General features: G+C 46.4%; 2 long non-coding RNA genes across 2 annotated transcripts in view; one reads left to right on the forward strand and one right to left on the reverse strand.

Moving 5' to 3' along the window:
- The window catches only part of LOC143776476 (uncharacterized), a 163,636-nt gene that overhangs the window by 11,937 nt on the left and 130,476 nt on the right, over positions 1–21,223 (forward strand). The gene's annotated exons all lie outside the window — the stretch shown is intronic.
- The window catches only part of LOC143776478 (uncharacterized), a 195,400-nt gene that overhangs the window by 1,208 nt on the left and 172,969 nt on the right, over positions 1–21,223 (reverse strand). The window lies entirely within an intron of this gene.

Raw genomic sequence — 21,223 nt, forward strand, 5'->3', positions numbered from 1 at the left:
TTTTTTTTTTTTCTTATTATTTGGTTTCTAAAGTCTCCCTGAAAAAAAAAAAAAAAACATAAAAAAACCGTGGGAGAGTAATATTGCCCTTTCAGCTTGTGTGCCAGTCTTGACTCCTGGGTGTGCCACCTCTCTCTCTCATTCAGTGGGCCATAGAAAGGCTATTTTTTTTTTTGGTTTTTTTAATATTATTTGGTTTCTAAAGTCTCCCTGAAATAAAAAAAAAACTTAAAAAAACAGTGGGAGAGTAATATTGCCCTTTCAGCTTGTGCGCCAGTCTTGACTCCTGGGTGTGCCACCTCTCTCTCTCTAATTGTGGGCCATAGAAAGCCTTTTTTTTTTTTTTTTTTTAATATTATTTGGTTTCTAAAGTCTCCCTGAGAAAAAAAAAAAAATAAATTAGGTGGGAGATTAATATTGACATTAGTGCTTGAGTGACAGTCCTGCGTGTGTGTCATCTCTGTGATTTTGTGCCACAGAAAACAGAGTGTGTACCATTGTGCCTGATTTTCCTTGTGGTCTCACCAACCTGTTAAGGGATATTGAAATCATACTGAAGTTATAGCTCACCGTGTAAGTTGTTTGACAGCAACAAATAAAGTTACTTTGGTTAAGATTTTAAAACAATGAGGAAGTCTGGTGCAAGAGTTCGTCGTGGGCGTTCATTGTCAGCTGGTAATGATGGTAGTGGTAGTGGAGCATCAGGTGGTCGTGGGGATAAAAATATTCCACCTAAGTCTGGAGCTGTGGAGCCAGTTTCGTCGTCAGGCTACACAAGGCCTCGAACGCTCTCTTTTCTGGGAGTAGGAAAACCGCTTTTAAAGGCGGAGCAGCAACAGCAAGTTTTGGCTTACATTGCAGACTCAGCCTCTAGCTCTTTTGCCTCCTCTTCCGAAACTGGTAAATGTAAAAGCAGCGCGTCGCTTGTGGATGTTCACGGTCAGGGACAAGTCGCTTCCTTGTCCTCCTCAGCAAAAACTACAACAAGAGAGAAGGATGCAGCAGGCGACACAACGGGTTACTCCATGGAGCTCTTTACACATACCGTCCCTGGCTTACAAAGTGAAACACTTAACAGGCCATGCCCATTACAAGTATATTCTGACATGGAGTGCACTGATGCACAGCCACAGCCAGAGTACTATGCTGCTCCTTTGACTCAGACCACCACATTGCCCTCTCAGGGTACAGATCCACAATCAGACCCTGATGAGACTATGTTGCCCCGCCACGAACGCTATACCACCGACCGACACAGTGACACAGACGAAGTTGCACACGAGCTCGAAGAGGAGGTAATAGATGACCCAGTTATTGACCCCGATTGGCAGCCATTGGGGGAACAGGGTGCAGGCGGCAGTAGTTCAGAAGCGGAGGTGGAGGAGGGGCCGCAGCAGGCATCAACATCGCAACAGGTTCCATCTGCCGGGCCCGTATCTGGCCCAAAACGCGTGTCAAAGCCAAAACCTGTTGGAGCACAGCGTTGCCATCCGGTTAAAGCTCAGTCTGCAATCCCTGAAAAGGGATCCGAGTCTAGGAAGAGTGCAGTCTGGCATTTTTTTAAACAACATCCAACTGATCAGCGCAAAGTCATCTGTCAAAAATGTTCAACTAGCTTAAGCAGAGGTCAGAATCTGAAAAGTCTAAATACTAGTTGCATGCATAGACACTTAACCACCATGCATTTTCAAGCCTGGACTAACTACCAAACGTCCCTCAAGGTTGTAGCACCCTCGGCCAATGAAGCTAGTCAGCAACGCAACATCCCTTCCGTCACTGTAAGGCCACCATTTTCCGCACCACCGGCAGTATCTGTGCAGGTTTCTTTGCCAGCCAAAAGCAGTCAGGGTCAGGGAATCACCAGTTTTGTAGGAGGAAATATTGCATCTAGGGCACCGGCGGAAACAATACCGTCTCCAACCGTCTCTCAGTCTGCCATGTACACCGGCACACCCGAAAGTTCCACGATCTCCAGCTCTCCAGTCCAGCTCACCCTACATGAGACTCTGGTTAGAAAAAGGAAGTACTTATCCTCGCATCCGCGTACACAGTGTTTTAACGCCCACATAGCTAGACTAATCTCGTTAGAGATGATGCCCTACCGGTTAGTTGAAAGCGAAGCTTTCAAAGCCCTGATGGAGTACGCTGAACCACGATACGAGCTACCCAGTCGACACTTTTTTTCCAGAAAAGCCATCCCAGCCCTGCACCAGCATGTTAAACAGCGCATCGTCCATGCACTCAGGCAATCTGTGAGTACAAAGGTGCACCTGACTACAGATGCATGGACCAGTAGGCATGGCCAGGGACGTTATGTGTCCATCACGGCACACTGGGTGAATGTGGTGGATGCAGGGTCCACAGGCGACATCAATTTAGGGACAGTTGTGCCTAGCCCACGGTCTAGGAAACAGTTGGCTGTAGGCGTTCGCACCCCCTCCTCCTCCTCCTCCTCGTCCTCCTGCAGAAGCTACAGCTCTTCCACAGAACGCAGTCTGCCAACCACTCCATCGGCAGATGACACTGTTGCACACCAGTTGTCCCATTATGGGCCAGCTACTGCCAAGCGTCAGCAGGCTGTATTGGCTATGAAGTGCTTGGGCGACAACAGACACACCGCGGAAGTTCTGTCCGAGTTCTTGCAACAAGAAACGCAGTCGTGGCTGGGCACAGTAGATCTTGAGGCAGGCAAGGTAGTGAGTGATAACGGAAGGAATTTCATGGCTGCCATCTCCCTTTCCCAACTGAAACACATTCCTTGCCTGGCTCACACCTTAAACCTGGTGGTGCAGTGCTTATTGAAAACTTATCCTGGGTTCTCCGACCTGCTCCTCAAAGTGCGTGCACTTTGCTCACATATCCGACGTTCGCCTGTACACGCCAGCCGTATGCAGACCTATCAGCGGTCTTTGAACCTTCCCCAGCATCGCCTAATCATAGACGTTGCAACAAGGTGGAACTCAACACTGCACATGCTTCAGAGACTGTGCGAACAGAGGCGTGCTGTTATTTATTTGTGGGAGGATACACGGGCAGGCAGTAGGATGGCAGACATGGAGTTGTCAGGTGTGCAGTGGTCTAAGATACAAGACATGTGTCAAGTCCTTCAGTGTTTTGAGGAATGCACACGGCTGGTTAGTGCAGACAACGCCGTAATAAGCATGAGCATCCCCCTAATGCGTCTGCTGATGCAAAGTTTGACGCACATAAAGGAGCAGGCATCTGCACCAGAGGAAGAGGAAAGCCTTGATGACAGTCAGCCATTGTCTGGTCAGGGCAGTGTACAGGACGAGGTAGCGGGCGAAGAGGAGGTGGAGGACGAGGAGGATGATGGGGATGAGTATATTTTTAATGCCGAACCTTTCCCGGGGGCACAGGAAATTGGTTGCGTGTCACGGCCGGGTTCTGGTTTTTTGAGGGACACAAGTGACGTAGATTTGCCTGCAACTGCCCCTCAACCAATCACAACCGGAGATTTGACAACTGGAACTTTGGCCCACATGGCGGATTATGCCTTACGTATCCTAAAAAGGGACACACGCATTACGAAAATGATGAACGATGACGATTACTGGTTGGCCTGCCTCCTTGATCCACGCTATAAAGGCAAATTGCAAAATATTATGCCACATGAGAACTTGGAACTAATATTAGCAACCAAACAATCAACTCTTGTTGACCGTTTTCTTCAGGCATTCCCAGCACACAGCGCACGTGATCGTTCTCACACGAGCTCCAGGGGGCAGCAGACTAGGAGTGTTAGGGGTGCACACATCAGAAGTGGCGTTGGACAGAGGGGTTTTCTGACCAGGTTGTGGAGTGATTTTGCTATGACCGCAGACAGGACAGGTACTGCTGCATCAATTGAAAGTGACAGGAGACAACATTTGTCCATTATGGTTACTAACTATTTTTCATCCCTTATCGATGTTCTCCCTCAACCGTCATTCCCATTTGATTACTGGGCCTCCAAATTAGACACCTGGCCAGAATTGGCAGAATATGCATTGCAGGAGCTTGCTTGCCCGGCAGCAAGTGTCCTATCAGAAAGAGTATTCAGTGCTGCAGGTTCAATATTAACCGAAAAAAGGACTCGTCTGGCTACCCAAAATGTTGACGATCTAACATTCATTAAAATGAACCACAACTGGATTTCGAAATCTTTTGCCCCACCTTGCCCGGCCGACACCTAGCTTTCCTATGAAAAGCTCTTGCCTGTGAATTACTTTTCTAATGTCTAATTTGCTGCAGCTGATTGTACAGCATACGACATGTTTACACCTCCCTAAATGGCAAAACTCCCCACACGGGGCCGTGGTATCGCGACTTGGCGCAAGCACCCGTGAGACTGCTGTTTGTCTGAAGAGGTGGGTGTGCTCGCTTTTGGTTGACGGCATTGCTACTGGGTCCCTCATAGTACAATGTAGTGTCTCTGGCGGTGGTGGTGCGCACCCAACGTCAGACACACCGTTGTAACATGAGGGGCCCTGGGGCGGTCCCGCCGGCCTCAAGAGAGTTCCCCCCTACCCCAGCTCAAAATGTGCTCTACCACGTGCAAAATTATGTCGCACAGCTCCACCAATCTTTAGTCTATTCGCTGACATCATTCAATGTCTGGCACTGACAATACAAATTTGTAGACATCTATGATGCAACTTAAAGTAGTCTGTGTCTGTGTCCTATATTGGCACCATTAAATAGTTACTGCCAAATTACTATGTCAGAAACTCAGCAGATGAGCCCACCCCTGTACCTAAGTATGCCACCTTTTTTTTTGTTTTGGTTGTTTTGCGAGACATTAACATCTATTTATATTTTGGGAGTACTGGGACAGACACTCCTTGCACTACTCCTCCACTCACCACCAAGCTGCCCGTGTATCCATGTAACCGCTGTAAAAATGCCATGAGCCTATTGTTTGTTATTTTAGGCCTTTGAAGCCTGTCTGCGGTCCCTCCTTCCACTAGTCCTCCACTGACCAGACCACTGCTGCCCGTGTACCCCTGGAACCAATTATAAAGTGCCTACAGCCAGCCCATTTTTTTATGTTAGGCCTTTGAAGCCTGTCTGCGGTCCCTCCTTCCACTAGTCCTCCACTGACCAGACCACTGCTGCCCGTGTACCCCTGGAACCAATTATAAAGTGCCTACAGCCAGCCCATTTTTTTATGTTAGGCCTTTGAAGCCTGTCTGCGGTCCCTCCTTCCACTAGTCCTCCACTGGCCAGACCACTGCTGCCCGTGTACCCCTGGAACCAATTATAAAGTGCCTACAGCCAGCCCATTTTTTTATGTTAGGCCTTTGAAGTCTGTCTGCGGTCCCTCCTTCCACTAGTCCTCCACTGACCAGACCACTGCTGCCCGTGTACCCCTGGAACCAATTATAAAGTGCCTACAGCCAGCCCATTTTTTTATGTTAGGCCTTTGAAGCCTGTCTGCGGTCCCTCCTTCCACTAGTCCTCCACTGGCCAGACCACTGCTGCCCGTGTACCCCTGGAACCAATTATAAAGTGCCTTCAGCCAGCCCATTTTTTTATGTTAGGCCTTTGAAGCCTGTCTGCGGTCCCTCCTTCCACTAGTCCTCCACTGGCCAGACCACTGCTGCCCGTGTACCACTGGAACCAATTATAAAGTGCCTACAGCCAGCCCATTTTTTTATGTTAGGCCTTTGAAGCCTGTCTGCGGTCCCTCCTTCCACTAGTCCTCCACTGACCAGACCACTGCTGCCCGTGTACCCCTGGAACCAATTATAAAGTGCCTACAGCCAGCCCATTTTTTTATGTTAGGCCTTTGAAGCCTGTCTGCGGTCCCTCCTTCCACTAGTCCTCCACTGGCCAGACCACTGCTGCCCGTGTACCCCTGGAACCAATTATAAAGTGCCTACAGCCAGCCCATTTTTTTATGTTAGGCCTTTGAAGCCTGTCTGCGGTCACTCCTTCCACTAGTCCTCCACTGGCCAGACCACTGCTGCCCGTGTACCCCTGGAACCAATTATAAAGTGCCTACAGCCAGCCCATTTTTTTATGTTAGGCCTTTGAAGCCTGTCTGCGGTCCCTCCTTCCACTAGTCCTCCACTGACCAGACCACTGCTGCCCGTGTACCCCTGGAACCAATTATAAAGTGCCTACAGCCAGCCCATTTTTTTATGTTAGGCCTTTGAAGCCTGTCTGCGGTCCCTCCTTCCACTAGTCCTCCACTGGCCAGACCACTGCTGCCCGTGTACCCCTGGAACCAATTATAAAGTGCCTACAGCCAGCCCATTTTTTTATGTTAGGCCTTTGAAGCCTGTCTGCGGTCCCTCCTTCCACTAGTCCTCCACTGGCCAGACCACTGCTGCCCGTGTACCCCTGGAACCAATTATAAAGTGCCTACAGCCAGCCCATTTTTTTATGTTAGGCCTTTGAAGCCTGTCTGCGGTCCCTCCTTCCACTAGTCCTCCACTGACCAGACCACTGCTGCCCGTGTACCCCTGGAACCAATTATAAAGTGCCTACAGCCAGCCCATTTTTTTATGTTAGGCCTTTGAAGCCTGTCTGCGGTCCCTCCTTCCACTAGTCCTCCACTGGCCAGACCACTGCTGCCCGTGTACCCCTGGAACCAATTATAAAGTGCCTACAGCCAGCCCATTTTTTTATGTTAGGCCTTTGAAGCCTGTCTGCGGTCCCTCCTTCCACTAGTCCTCCACTGACCAGACCACTGCTGCCCGTGTACCCCTGGAACCAATTATAAAGTGCCTACAGCCAGCCCATTTTTTTATGTTAGGCCTTTGAAGCCTGTCTGCGGTCCCTCCTTCCACTAGTCCTCCACTGACCAGACCACTGCTGCCCGTGTACCCCTGGAACCAATTATAAAGTGCCTACAGCCAGCCCATTTTTTTATGTTAGGCCTTTGAAGCCTGTCTGCGGTCCCTCCTTCCACTAGTCCTCCACTGGCCAGACCACTGCTGCCCGTGTACCCCTGGAACCAATTATAAAGTGCCTACAGCCAGCCCATTTTTTTATGTTAGGCCTTTGAAGCCTGTCTGCGGTCCCTCCTTCCACTAGTCCTCCACTGGCCAGACCACTGCTGCCCGTGTACCCCTGGAACCAATTATAAAGTGCCTACAGCCAGCCCATTTTTTTATTTTAGGCCTTTGAAGCCTGTCTGCGGTCCCTCCTTCCACTAGTCCTCCACTGGCCAGACCACTGCTGCCCGTGTACCCCTGGAACCAATTATAAAGTGCCTACAGCCAGCCCATTTTCTTATGTTAGGCCTTTGAAGCCTGTCTGCGGTCCCTACTTTAAATACTCCTCCACTCACCACCAAGCTGCCTGCCCGTGTATCCATGTAACCGCTGTAAAACTGCCATGAGCCTATTGTTTGTTATGTTAGACCTTTGATAGCCTGTCTGCGGTCCCTACTTTAAATACTCCTCCACTCACCACCAAGCTGCCTGCCCGTCTATCCATGTAACCGCTGTAAAACTGCCATGAGCCTATTGTTTGTTATGTTAGGCCTTTGATAGCCTGTCTGCGGTCCTTACTTTAATTACTCCTCCACTCACCACCTAGCTGCCTGTGTATCCATGTAACCGATGTAAAACTGCCATGACTGCCTACTGTTTGTTATTTTAGGCCTTTGATAGCCTGTCTGCGGCCCCTACTTGCAATACTCCTCCACTGACCACAATGCTGCCTGGAGTGCCTGCCTGTGTATCCATGTAACCGATGTAAAACTGCCATGACTGCCTACTGTTTGTTATTTTAGGCCTTTGATAGCCTGTCTGCGGCCCCTACTTGCAATACTCCTCCACTGACCACAATGCTGCCTGGAGTGCCTGCCTGTGTATCCATGTAACCGATGTAAAACTGCCATGACTGCCTACTGTTTGTTATTTTAGGCCTTTGATAGCCTGTCTGCGGCCCCTACTTGCAATACTCCTCCACTGACCACAATGCTGCCTGGAGTGCCTGCCTGTGTATCCATGTAACCGATGTAAAACTGCCATGAGTGCCTACTGTTTGGTATTTTAGGCCTTTGATAGCCTGTCTGCAGCCCCTACTTGCAATACTCCTCCACTGACCACACCAATGCTGCCCGTGTACCCCTGGAACCTATTTAAAAGTTCATAGAGCCTAGTTATATATTTTATTTACTATTAATAAGGCCATGATGGACTACGCTGTACCACGCTACAAGCTAACCAGTCGACACTTCTTTTGCGAGAAAAGCCATCCCAACCCTCCACCAGCATGTAGAAGACCGCATTGTCCATGCACTCTGGCAATCTGTGAGTACAAAGGTGCACCTGACAACAGACGCATGGACCTGTAGGCATGGCCACGGAAGATTACGTGTCCATTACGGCGCAATGGGTTAATGTGGTGGATGCATGGTCCACAGGGGACAGCCTACTAAGTCTGTCTGCAGTCCCTAATTCAAATTGTCCTCCACTGTCTAAATTGGAGCTTCCACCTTCTGGCTTTCGGCCTATAGTATCAGAAATTAAACTGCATTTGGCCTTCAACTTTGGTTAGGGCCTACTAACGGCTTCTGCCCCTCCCTGGTGTTGCCCTCAACTAAATAAAGCTGAGCTTCAACCTTCCGGCTCTCATTAAGTGGTTTTTTTAAAAAAAAATGGTGGTTAGGGCCTACTAACGGCTTCTGCCCCTCCCTGGTGTTGCCCTCAACTAAATAAAGCTGAGCTTCAACCTTCTGCTCCAAATTACCATTTTAAAAAATGCAATAGGCTTTTCCGGCCTACTAAAGGTGTCTGTCTGTGTGCCCCTGCCTGGTGTTGCCCTCAACTAAATAAAGCTGAGCTTCAACCTTCTGCTCCAAATTACCATTTTAAAAAATGCAATAGGCTTTTCCGGCCTACTAAAGGTGTCTGTCTGTGTGCCCCTGCCTGGTGTTGTCCTCAACTAAATAAAGCTGAGCTTCAACCTTCTGCTCCAAATTACCATTTTAAAAAATGCAATAGGCTTTTCCGGCCTACTAAAGGTGTCTGTCTGTGTGCCCCTGCCTGGTGTTGTCCTCAACTAAATAAAGCTGAGCTTCAACCTTCTGCTCCAAATTACCATTTTAAAAAATGCAATAGGCTTTTCCGGCCTACTAAAGGTGTCTGTCTGTGTGCCCCTGCCTGGTGTTGCCCTCAACTAAATAAAGCTGAGCTTCAACCTTCTGCTCCAAATTACCATTTTAAAAAATGCAATAGGCTTTTCCGGCCTACTAAAGGTGTCTGTCTGTGTGCCCCTGCCTGGTGTTGCCCTCAACTAAATAAAGCTGAGCTTCAACCTTCTGCTCCAAATTACCATTTTAAAAAATGCAATAGGCTTTTCCGGCCTACTAAAGGTGTCTGTCTGTGTGCCCCTGCCTGGTGTTGTCCTCAACTAAATAAAGCTGAGCTTCAACCTTCTGCTCCAAATTACCATTTTAAAAAATGCAATAGGCTTTTCCGGCCTACTAAAGGTGTCTGTCTGTGTGCCCCTGCCTGGTGTTGCCCTCAACTAAATAAAGCTGAGCTTCAACCTTCTGCTCCAAATTACCATTTTAAAAAATGCAATAGGCTTTTCCGGCCTACTAAAGGTGTCTGTCTGTGTGCCCCTGCCTGGTGTTGTCCTCAACTAAATAAAGCTGAGCTTCAACCTTCTGCTCCAAATTACCATTTTAAAAAATGCAATAGGCTTTTCCGGCCTACTAAAGGTGTCTGTCTGTGTGCCCCTGCCTGGTGTTGTCCTCAACTAAATAAAGCTGAGCTTCAACCTTCTGCTCCAAATTACCATTTTAAAAAATGCAATAGGCTTTTCCGGCCTACTAAAGGTGTCTGTCTGTGTGCCCCTGCCTGGTGTTGCCCTCAACTAAATAAAGCTGAGCTTCAACCTTCTGCTCCAAATTACCATTTTAAAAAATGCAATAGGCTTTTCCGGCCTACTAAAGGTGTCTGTCTGTGTGCCCCTGCCTGGTGTTGTCCTCAACTAAATAAAGCTGAGCTTCAACCTTCTGCTCCAAATTACCATTTTAAAAAATGCAATAGGCTTTTCCGGCCTACTAAAGGTGTCTGTCTGTGTGCCCCTGCCTGGTGTTGTCCTCAACTAAATAAAGCTGAGCTTCAACCTTCTGCTCCAAATTACCATTTTAAAAAATGCAATAGGCTTTTCCGGCCTACTAAAGGTGTCTGTCTGTGTGCCCCTGCCTGGTGTTGCCCTCAACTAAATAAAGCTGAGCTTCAACCTTCTGCTCCAAATTACCATTTTAAAAAATGCAATAGGCTTTTCCGGCCTACTAAAGGTGTCTGTCTGTGTGCCCCTGCCTGGTGTTGTCCTCAACTAAATAAAGCTGAGCTTCAACCTTCCGGCTCTCATTAAGTGGTTTTTAAAAAAAAAAATGGTGGTTAGGGCCTACTAACGGCTTCTGCCCCTCCCTGGTGTTGCCCTCAACTAAATAAAGCTGAGCTTCAACCTTCTGCTCCAAATTACCATTTTAAAAAATGCAATAGGCTTTTCCGGCCTACTAAAGGTGTCTGTCTGTGTGCCCCTGCCTGGTGTTGTCCTCAACTAAATAAAGCTGAGCTTCAACCTTCTGCTCCAAATTACCATTTTAAAAAATGCAATAGGCTTTTCCGGCCTACTAAAGGTGTCTGTCTGTGTGCCCCTGCCTGGTGTTGTCCTCAACTAAATAAAGCTGAGCTTCAACCTTCTGCTCCAAATTACCATTTTAAAAAATGCAATAGGCTTTTCCGGCCTACTAAAGGTGTCTGTCTGTGTTCCCCTGCCTGGTGTTGTCCTCAACTAAATAAAGCTGAGCTTCAACCTTCTGCTCCAAATTACCATTTTAAAAAATGCAATAGGCTTTTCCGGCCTACTAAAGGTGTCTGTCTGTGTGCCCCTGCCTGGTGTTGCCCTCAACTAAATAAAGCTGAGCTTCAACCTTCTGCTCCAAATTACCATTTTAAAAAATGCAATAGGCTTTTCCGGCCTACTAAAGGTGTCTGTCTGTGTGCCCCTGCCTGGTGTTGTCCTCAACTAAATAAAGCTGAGCTTCAACCTTCCGGCTCTCATTAAGTGGTTTTTAAAAAAAAAAATGGTGGTTAGGGCCTACTAACGGCTTCTGCCCCTCCCTGGTGTTGCCCTCAACTAAATAAAGCTGAGCTTCAACCTTCTGCTCCAAATTACCATTTTAAAAAATGCAATAGGCTTTTCCGGCCTACTAAAGGTGTCTGTCTGTGTGCCCCTGCCTGGTGTTGTCCTCAACTAAATAAAGCTGAGCTTCAACCTTCTGCTCCAAATTACCATTTTAAAAAATGCAATAGGCTTTTCCGGCCTACTAAAGGTGTCTGTCTGTGTGCCCCTGCCTGGTGTTGTCCTCAACTAAATAAAGCTGAGCTTCAACCTTCTGCTCCAAATTACCATTTTAAAAAATGCAATAGGCTTTTCCGGCCTACTAAAGGTGTCTGTCTGTGTGCCCCTGCCTGGTGTTGTCCTCAACTAAATAAAGCTGAGCTTCAACCTTCTGCTCCAAATTACCATTTTAAAAAATGCAATAGGCTTTTCCGGCCTACTAAAGGTGTCTGTCTGTGTTCCCCTGCCTGGTGTTGTCCTCAACTAAATAAAGCTGAGCTTCAACCTTCTGCTCCAAATTACCATTTTAAAAAATGCAATAGGCTTTTCCGGCCTACTAAAGGTGTCTGTCTGTGTGCCCCTGCCTGGTGTTGCCCTCAACTAAATAAAGCTGAGCTTCAACCTTCTGCTCCAAATTACCATTTTAAAAAATGCAATAGGCTTTTCCGGCCTACTAAAGGTGTCTGTCTGTGTGCCCCTGCCTGGTGTTGTCCTCAACTAAATAAAGCTGAGCTTCAACCTTCTGCTCCAAATTACCATTTTAAAAAATGCAATAGGCTTTTCCGGCCTACTAAAGGTGTCTGTCTGTGTGCCCCTGCCTGGTGTTGCCCTCAACTAAATAAAGCTGAGCTTCAACCTTCTGCTCCAAATTACCATTTTAAAAAATGCAATAGGCTTTTCCGGCCTACTAAAGGTGTCTGTCTGTGTGCCCCTGCCTGGTGTTGTCCTCAACTAAATAAAGCTGAGCTTCAACCTTCCGGCTCTCATTAAGTGGTTTTTAAAAAAAAAAATGGTGGTTAGGGCCTACTAACGGCTTCTGCCCCTCCCTGGTGTTGCCCTCAACTAAATAAAGCTGAGCTTCAACCTTCTGCTCCAAATTACCATTTTAAAAAATGCAATAGGCTTTTCCGGCCTACTAAAGGTGTCTGTCTGTGTGCCCCTGCCTGGTGTTGTCCTCAACTAAATAAAGCTGAGCTTCAACCTTCTGCTCCAAATTACCATTTTAAAAAATGCAATAGGCTTTTCCGGCCTACTAAAGGTGTCTGTCTGTGTGCCCCTGCCTGGTGTTGTCCTCAACTAAATAAAGCTGAGCTTCAACCTTCTGCTCCAAATTACCATTTTAAAAAATGCAATAGGCTTTTCCGGCCTACTAAAGGTGTCTGTCTGTGTGCCCCTGCCTGGTGTTGCCCTCAACTAAATAAAGCTGAGCTTCAACCTTCTGCTCCAAATTACCATTTTAAAAAATGCAATAGGCTTTTCCGGCCTACTAAAGGTGTCTGTCTGTGTGCCCCTGCCTGGTGTTGTCCTCAACTAAATAAAGCTGAGCTTCAACCATCCGGCTCTCATTAAGTGGTTTTTAAAAAAAAAAATGGTGGTTAGGGCCTACTAACGGCTTCTGCCCCTCCCTGGTGTTGCCCTCAACTAAATAAAGCTGAGCTTCAACCTTCTGCTCCAAATTACCATTTTAAAAAATGCAATAGGCTTTTCCGGCCTACTAAAGGTGTCTGTCTGTGTGCCCCTGCCTGGTGTTGTCCTCAACTAAATAAAGCTGAGCTTCAACCTTCTGCTCCAAATTACCATTTTAAAAAATGCAATAGGCTTTTCCGGCCTACTAAAGGTGTCTGTCTGTGTGCCCCTGCCTGGTGTTGTCCTCAACTAAATAAAGCTGAGCTTCAACCTTCTGCTCCAAATTACCATTTTAAAAAATGCAATAGGCTTTTCCGGCCTACTAAAGGTGTCTGTCTGTGTTCCCCTGCCTGGTGTTGTCCTCAACTAAATAAAGCTGAGCTTCAACCTTCTGCTCCAAATTACCATTTTAAAAAATGCAATAGGCTTTTCCGGCCTACTAAAGGTGTCTGTCTGTGTGCCCCTGCCTGGTGTTGCCCTCAACTAAATAAAGCTGAGCTTCAACCTTCTGCTCCAAATTACCATTTTAAAAAATGCAATAGGCTTTTCCGGCCTACTAAAGGTGTCTGTCTGTGTGCCCCTGCCTGGTGTTGTCCTCAACTAAATAAAGCTGAGCTTCAACCTTCTGCTCCAAATTACCATTTTAAAAAATGCAATAGGCTTTTCCGGCCTACTAAAGGTGTCTGTCTGTGTGCCCCTGCCTGGTGTTGCCCTCAACTAAATAAAGCTGAGCTTCAACCTTCTGCTCCAAATTACCATTTTAAAAAATGCAATAGGCTTTTCCGGCCTACTAAAGGTGTCTGTCTGTGTGCCCCTGCCTGGTGTTGTCCTCAACTAAATAAAGCTGAGCTTCAACCTTCCGGCTCTCATTAAGTGGTTTTTAAAAAAAAAAATGGTGGTTAGGGCCTACTAACGGCTTCTGCCCCTCCCTGGTGTTGCCCTCAACTAAATAAAGCTGAGCTTCAACCTTCTGCTCCAAATTACCATTTTAAAAAATGCAATAGGCTTTTCCGGCCTACTAAAGGTGTCTGTCTGTGTGCCCCTGCCTGGTGTTGTCCTCAACTAAATAAAGCTGAGCTTCAACCTTCTGCTCCAAATTACCATTTTAAAAAATGCAATAGGCTTTTCCGGCCTACTAAAGGTGTCTGTCTGTGTGCCCCTGCCTGGTGTTGTCCTCAACTAAATAAAGCTGAGCTTCAACCTTCTGCTCCAAATTACCATTTTAAAAAATGCAATAGGCTTTTCCGGCCTACTAAAGGTGTCTGCCCCTCCCTGGTGTTGTCCTCAACTGAACAAAGCTGAGCTTCCACATTCTGGCTTTCGCCCTATACTATCAGATATTAAACTGCATTTGGCCTACTAGTGTGGTTAGGCCCTTGAAACAGTGTCTGCTGCTCTTGGGTTTGCTACTCCACTGAACAAAGCAATGCCGCCTGTTTAGTCCTGTTACCAATTTTGAACTGCATTTAGCCTACTTTATTCTTTGGCCCTATATCTGTTTCCTCCTCATCCTGCCCATTGCCCAGCCACTGCTAAATGAGTCTGCTGGTACATTGACCTAGACCACTACATTCCCCTTGTACTCTACACAGCCAGAATCTGACCCTGCTGAAAGTAAGGTTCCCCTTCCCGCATGTTATACCACCTTACACAGGGACAAAGAGGAAGGTGCAGATGAAAGTGCAGGTTCCTTCATCAGGTGGGGGGGCATACTCGTTGGCGACGTCACTGGCACAGGGCCCCTCAGAGTACGCAAAAGTGTCGCTGCTGGTGGGAGGCGCCCCCGCCATGCAAACACACCGCCGTACTTTGAGGGGCCCTGTGCCAGTGCCAATGCGAACGAGTGGGCCCCCCCCTGCTTGCTCAGGATCACAGCACTTGCAACGTTTAAATACTTACCTTTCCCTGCAACACCGCCGTGACGTAGTCCGCATTTCCTGGGCCCACGAAAAACTTGAGCCAGCCCTACTCCCCCCACAACTTTCCCCCAATTCCCTATGCCCAACTATTATTATACAGTTAATTAAGATTGGCAAGCTTCAGAAACAAGAATGGATGTTTTTGGCATTAAAATGGGCACTGTAGGTGTTTTCCTGGCCTCCACTCACTGCCGACTATGCTTCCCCATTGACTTGCATTGGGTTTCGTGTTTCGGTCGATCCCCGACTTTTAGCGATAATCGGCCGACTGCACTCGACTCGACTCTGGACAAAATCGGGTTTCCCAAAACCCTACTCGATCTTAAAAAAATGAAAGTCGCTCAACCCTAGTGGGGATATCTGAGACGTGGCTGGATGAGAGCCATGACTGGGCTGTTAACTTGCAGGGCTATAGCCTTTTCAGAAATGACCGTACAGATAAGCAAGGGAGAGGGGTGTGTCTGTATGTAAAATCGTCCTTAAAACCCATCCGGCGTGATAATATAGGCGAATCTAATGAAAATGTAGAGTCCCTGTGGATGGAGATAAGGGAAGGGTGAAAAAATAATAAATTACTGATAGGGGTTTGTTATAAGTCTCCAAAAATAATGGAAGTAATGGAGAATATCCTCGTAAAGCAAATAGATGAAGCTGCGACTCAAGGAGAAGTCATTGTTATGGGGGACTTCAACTACCCTGAAATAGATTGGGGAACAGAAACCTGCAGTTCCAGCAAAGGTAATCGGTTTTTGACAACTATGAGAGACAATTACCTTTCACAACTGGTTCAGGACCCAACATGAAGGGGGGCACTGCTAGACCTAATATTAACCAACAGGCCAGACCGCATATCAAATATAAGGGTTGGGGGTCACTTGGGGAATAGTGATCACAAAATAATAAGTTTTCGTGTATCATTTAATAAGATGTGTAATAGAGGGGTTACAAGGACACTAGACTTCAGGAGGGCAAATTTCCAACGGATGAGAGAGGATCTTGGTGCAATTAACTGGGACGATATCCTGAGACATAAAAATACACAAAGAAAATGGGAGACGTTTATTAGCATCCCGGATAGGACCTGTGCACAGTATACACCGTATGGGAATAAACATACTAGAAATAGGAGGAAACCAATATGGCTAAATAGAGCTGTAAGGGGCGCAATAAGTGACAAAAAGAAAGCATTTAGAGAATTCAAGGAAGTAGGTAGTGAGGAGGCATTAAATAAATACAGAAAATTAAATAAATTCTGTAAAAAGCAAATCAAGGCAGCTAAGATTGAGACAAAGAGACTCATTGCCAGAGAGAGTAAAAATAATCCCAAAATATTCTTTAACTACATAAATAGTAAGAAACTAAAAAATGAGAGTGTTGGCCCCCTTAAAAATAGTCTGGGTGAAATGGTGGATGAGGATGAGGAAAAAGCCAATATGCTAAATGACTTTTTTTCATCAGTATTTACACAAGAAAATCCCATGGCAGCCAATATGATCAGTGATAACAAACATTCCCCATTAAGTGTCACCTGCTTAACCCAGCAGGAAGTACGGCGGCGTCTAAAAATCACTAAAATTGACAAATCTCCGGGCCCAGATGGGATACACCCCCGAGTACTGCAGGAATTAAGTACAGTCATTGATAGACCATTATTTTTAATCTTTAAAGACTCCATAATAACAGGGTCTGTACCAAAGGACTGGCGTATAGCAAATGTGGTGCCAATATTCAAAAAGGGGACAAAAACTGAACTCGGAAATTATAGGCCAGTAAGCTTAACCTCTACTGTGGGTAAAATCCTGGAGGACATTCTAAGGGATGCTATACTGGAGTATCTGAAGAGGAATAACCTCATGACCCAGTATCAGCACGGGTTTACTAGGGACCATTCATGTCAGACTAATTTGATCAGCTTCTATGAAGAGGTAAGTTCCGGACTGGACCAAGGGAACCCAGTGGACGTAGTGTATATGGACTTTTCAAAAGCTTTTGATACAGTGCCACACAAAAGGTTGATACATAAAATGAGAATAATGGGGATAGGGGAAAATATGTGTAAGTGGGTTGAGAGCTGGCTCAGGGATAGGAAACAAAGGGTGGTTATTAATGGAGCACACTCGGACTGGGTCGCGGTTAGCAGTGGGGTACCACAGGGGTCAGTATTGGGCCCTCTTCTTTTTAACATATTTATTAATGACCTTGTAGGGGGCATTCAGAGCAGAATTTCAATATTTGCAGATGACACTAAACTCTGCAGAGTAATCAATACAGAGGAGGACAATTTTACATTACAGGATGATTTATGTAAACAAGAAGCTTGGGCTGATAAATTGCAAATGAGCTTTAATGGGGATAAATGTAAGGTCATGCACTTGGGTAGAAGTAATAAGATGTATAACTATGTGCTTAATTCTAAAACTCTGGGTAAAACCGTCAATGAAAAAGGACTGGGTGTATGGGTGGATGACAAACTCATATTTAGTGGCCAGTGTCAGGCAGCTGCTACAAAGGCAAATAAAATAATGGGATGCATTAAAAGAGGAATAGATGCTCATGAGGAGAACAGAATTTTACCTCTATACAAGTCACTAGTTCGACCACACTTAGAATACTGTGCACAGTTCTGTTCTCCGGTGTATAAGAAAGACATAGCTGAACTAGAGCGGGTGCAGAGAAGAGCGACCAAGGTTATTAGAGGACTGGGGGGTCTGCAATACCAAGATAGGTTATTACTAGTGTTGAGCGATACCTTCCGATACTCAAAGGTATCGGTATCGGATGGTATCGGCCGATATCCGAAAAATATCGGATATCGCCGATACCGATACCCGATACCAATGCAAGTCAATGGGACACAAGTATTGGAAGGTATCCTGGATGGTTCCCAGGGTCTGAAGGAGAGGAAACTCTCCTTCAGGCCCTGGGATCCATATTCATGTAAAAAATAAAGAATTAAAATAAAAAATATGGATATACTCACCTCTCCGGCGGCCCCCGGAACTTACCGATGTAACCGGCAGCCTCCGTTCCTAAGAATGAGGAGTTTAGGACCTTTGATGACGTCGCGGCTTGTGATTGGTCGCGTGACCGCTCATGTGACCGCTCACGCGACCAATCACAAGCCGCGACATCATCGCAGGTCCTAAACTCCTCATTCTTAGGAACGGAGGCTGCCGGTTACATCGGTAAGGTCCAGGGGCCGCCGGAGAGGTGAGTATATCCCTATTTTTTATTTTAATTCTTTATTTTTTACATGAATATGGATCCCAGGGCCTGAAGGAGAGTCTCCTCTCCTCCAGACCCTGGGAACAATACACTGGGAACTTCCGATTCCGATTTCCGATATCACAAAAATATCGGAACTCGGTATCGGAATTCCGATACAGCAAATATCGTCCGATACCCGATACTTGCGGTATCGGAATGCTCAACACTAGTTATTACACTTGGGGCTGTTTAGTTTGGAAAAACGAAGACTAAGGGGTGATCTTATTTTAATGTATAAATATATGAGGGGACAGTACAAAGACCTTTCTGATTATCTTTTTAATCATAGACCTGAGACAGGGACAAGGGGGCATCCTCTACGTCTGGAGGAAAGAAGGTTTAAGCATAATCACAGACGCGGATTCTTTACTGTAAGAGCAGTGAGACTATGGAACTCTCTGCCGTATGATGTTGTAATGAGTGATTCATTACTTAAATTTAAGAGGGGACTGGATACCTTTCTGTAAAAGTATAATGTTATAGGGTATATACACTAGATTCCTTGATAGGGTGTTGATTCAGGGAACTAGTCTGATTGCGGTATGTGGAGTCGGGAAGGAATTTTTTTCCCCAATGTGGAGCTTACTCTTTGCCACATGGATTTTTTTTGCCTTCCTCTGGATCAACATGTTAGGGCATGTTAGGTTAGGCTATGGGTTGAACTAGATGGACCTAAAGAAGACTTCCTTCAACCTTAATAACTATGTAACTATGTAACTTAATATTTGGTTGCACACCATTTGAAATAAATAGCTGCAATCAATAGCTTCCTATAACCATCAACAAGCTTCTTACACCTCTCAACTGAAATTTTGGACCACTCTTCTTTTGCAGACTTCTCCAGGTCTCTCATATTTGAAGGGTGCTTTCTCCCAACAGCAATTTTAAGACATCGCCACAGGTGTTCAATGGGATTTAAATCCAGACTCATTGCTGGCCACTTCTGAACGCTCCAGGGCTTTATTTCCATCCATTTCTGGGCTGTTCTTGAAGTATGTTTGGGATCATTATCCTGTTGAAACACCCATGACCTAGGACCAAAATCGGGTGGACACACTGACAGCTTGGGGCCCCTGTGCAAGAAATGTGTCTGGGCCCCCCTACTTTTATGGTGACAAAGCTACATAAATACTGTGTATATATATATATATATATGAACATCAACGCACAAATACATGTTTATATATATATATTACATAGTCCCCTTTATTATGCATATTGACGTCCCTTATACAGTGCCCTCTATTGCTATGTACAGCACTGTCCCTTACATATTGGATTATATAGAGCCCTGTTTTTTATTACATACGTCCTCTCTTGCAAGGTATATAATGCAATGATAGCTGATGAAGCATGGGAAAGCTTCTTTTCTAATGGAGGAGATAATGGACTGGTAGACTGGTCACCGGCTTCTCCATCAGCAGTCATTTTATATCTAACAAGAGAGCAGACTATGTAATAAAAGAGGGTGCTGTGAATAACAAAACAACAAGAATGCACTATGTAAGAGACAGCATTGTACATAACAGCAGAGGAAGCGATATAATAAGGGACTGCACCATATATAACTAGAGAGGATAGTATGTAATAAGGGACGGTGTTATACATAATAAAAGAAAAAACTATGTAACTAAGGATGGTGTTATACCTAATAAGTGAGTGCACTATATACTAAGGGACTGTGCTATACATAAAAAGTGACTACACTATATACTGAATGATGGCGCTATACATAATAAGCGAGTACACTATATACTAAAGGACTGTGCTATACATAATAAGTGAGTACACTATATACTAAGAGACTGTGTTAAAAGGAAACTGTCACCTGTTTTGGCTGCTACAAGATGTGGCCACTGCCTTTCAGGGCTTATTTACAGCATTTTATAATGCTGAAGATTAGCCCCCGATCCGACCTGAAAGATAAGAAAAATAAGTTTTATTATATTCAGCTTGGGGGCGGTCCAGTCCGATGGGTTTCGCAGGTCTGGGTCCGGCGTCTCCCATCTGCTTGTGGTGCCACCCTCCTGCCTGCTTCATGGCTCCCTGGCATCGCGCTTCTGAGCAGGCATACTTATCTGCCCTGTTAAAGGCAGAGCAAAGTACTACAGTGAGCAGGCACTGGGAAAGGTCAGCGAGGCCCAGCGCCTGCGCACTCCATTACCTTGCTCTACCCTCAAGAGGGCAGATAAGTACGCCTGTGAAGGAGCACGATGCCAGGGAGCCACAAACCAAGCAGGAGGGCTGCATCGCAAGAAGATGAAAGGCGCCGGACCCGGACCCGTGACACCCATCGGACTGGACCGCCCCCTGGGTGAGTATAATAAAACTTATTTTTCTTCACTTTCAGGTCAGATCAGGGCTTATCTACAGCATTATAGAATGCAGTAGATAAGCCCTGAAAGGCAGTGGCTGTATCTTATAGCAGCCAAAACAGCTGACAGGTTCCTTTTAAACAATATAAGCGATAATAGCGTCTTCATCCACCTCCCCCTGTTCCTAAATCCAATTATAAATCCCCCTTCCTCCCTTCCCAATCCCCCACCCCTCATTGTCCTCTCCCCCACCCCATCATTGCCTTTTCTCCCAGCACCTCATCATTGCCCTTTCCACCACATTAATCATTGCTCCCCCCACCATTGTCCATTCCACCACCCCATCATTTCCTCCTCCCCCACCACCCCCATTATTGTCCTTTCCACCACGACCATCATTGTCCTTTCCACCACCATCATCATTGCCTTTTCCCCACCACCACCATCATTGCCCATTCCACCACCTCCATCATTGCTTTCTTCCCCACCACCCCCAAAATTGCTCATTCCACCACCTCCATCATTTCCTCCTCCCCACCACCCCATTATTGCCCTTTCAATCACCTCCATCATTGCCTTCTCCCCCGCCACCCCCATCATTGTCCTTTCCACTACCTGCATAATTGTTTTCATTCCCACCACCCCATCATTGCCTTCTCTGCAATTGCACCCATCATTCCCCTCTCCTACAAACACACACCTTCACAGGCAGCTTCCTCTCTCTGGCACAGCCATCAGCCACGGTGCAGAATGATGATGTCATCCAGCCATGCCGCTGACTGCTGTGAGAGACAGGAAGCGCAGCCAAGTAGCAGTATGCCGGACGGATCGCTTCAGCTCAGCTGCCATTTTCTTCTGTAGGCAGCGGAGCTGCAGTGATCTCTCCCTGCACACCGCACATGAGTGCAATCTGGCCAGGGGACCCCGAAGCCTTGGGGCCAAATAAACAGGCCAGATTGCCCTCATTATTAGCTGTCCTGCAGGGGCCCCCTGGAGCCT

Source organism: Ranitomeya variabilis, chromosome 5, assembly GCF_051348905.1.
Source record: "Ranitomeya variabilis isolate aRanVar5 chromosome 5, aRanVar5.hap1, whole genome shotgun sequence".
NCBI classification, from domain to species: domain Eukaryota; kingdom Metazoa; phylum Chordata; class Amphibia; order Anura; family Dendrobatidae; genus Ranitomeya; species Ranitomeya variabilis.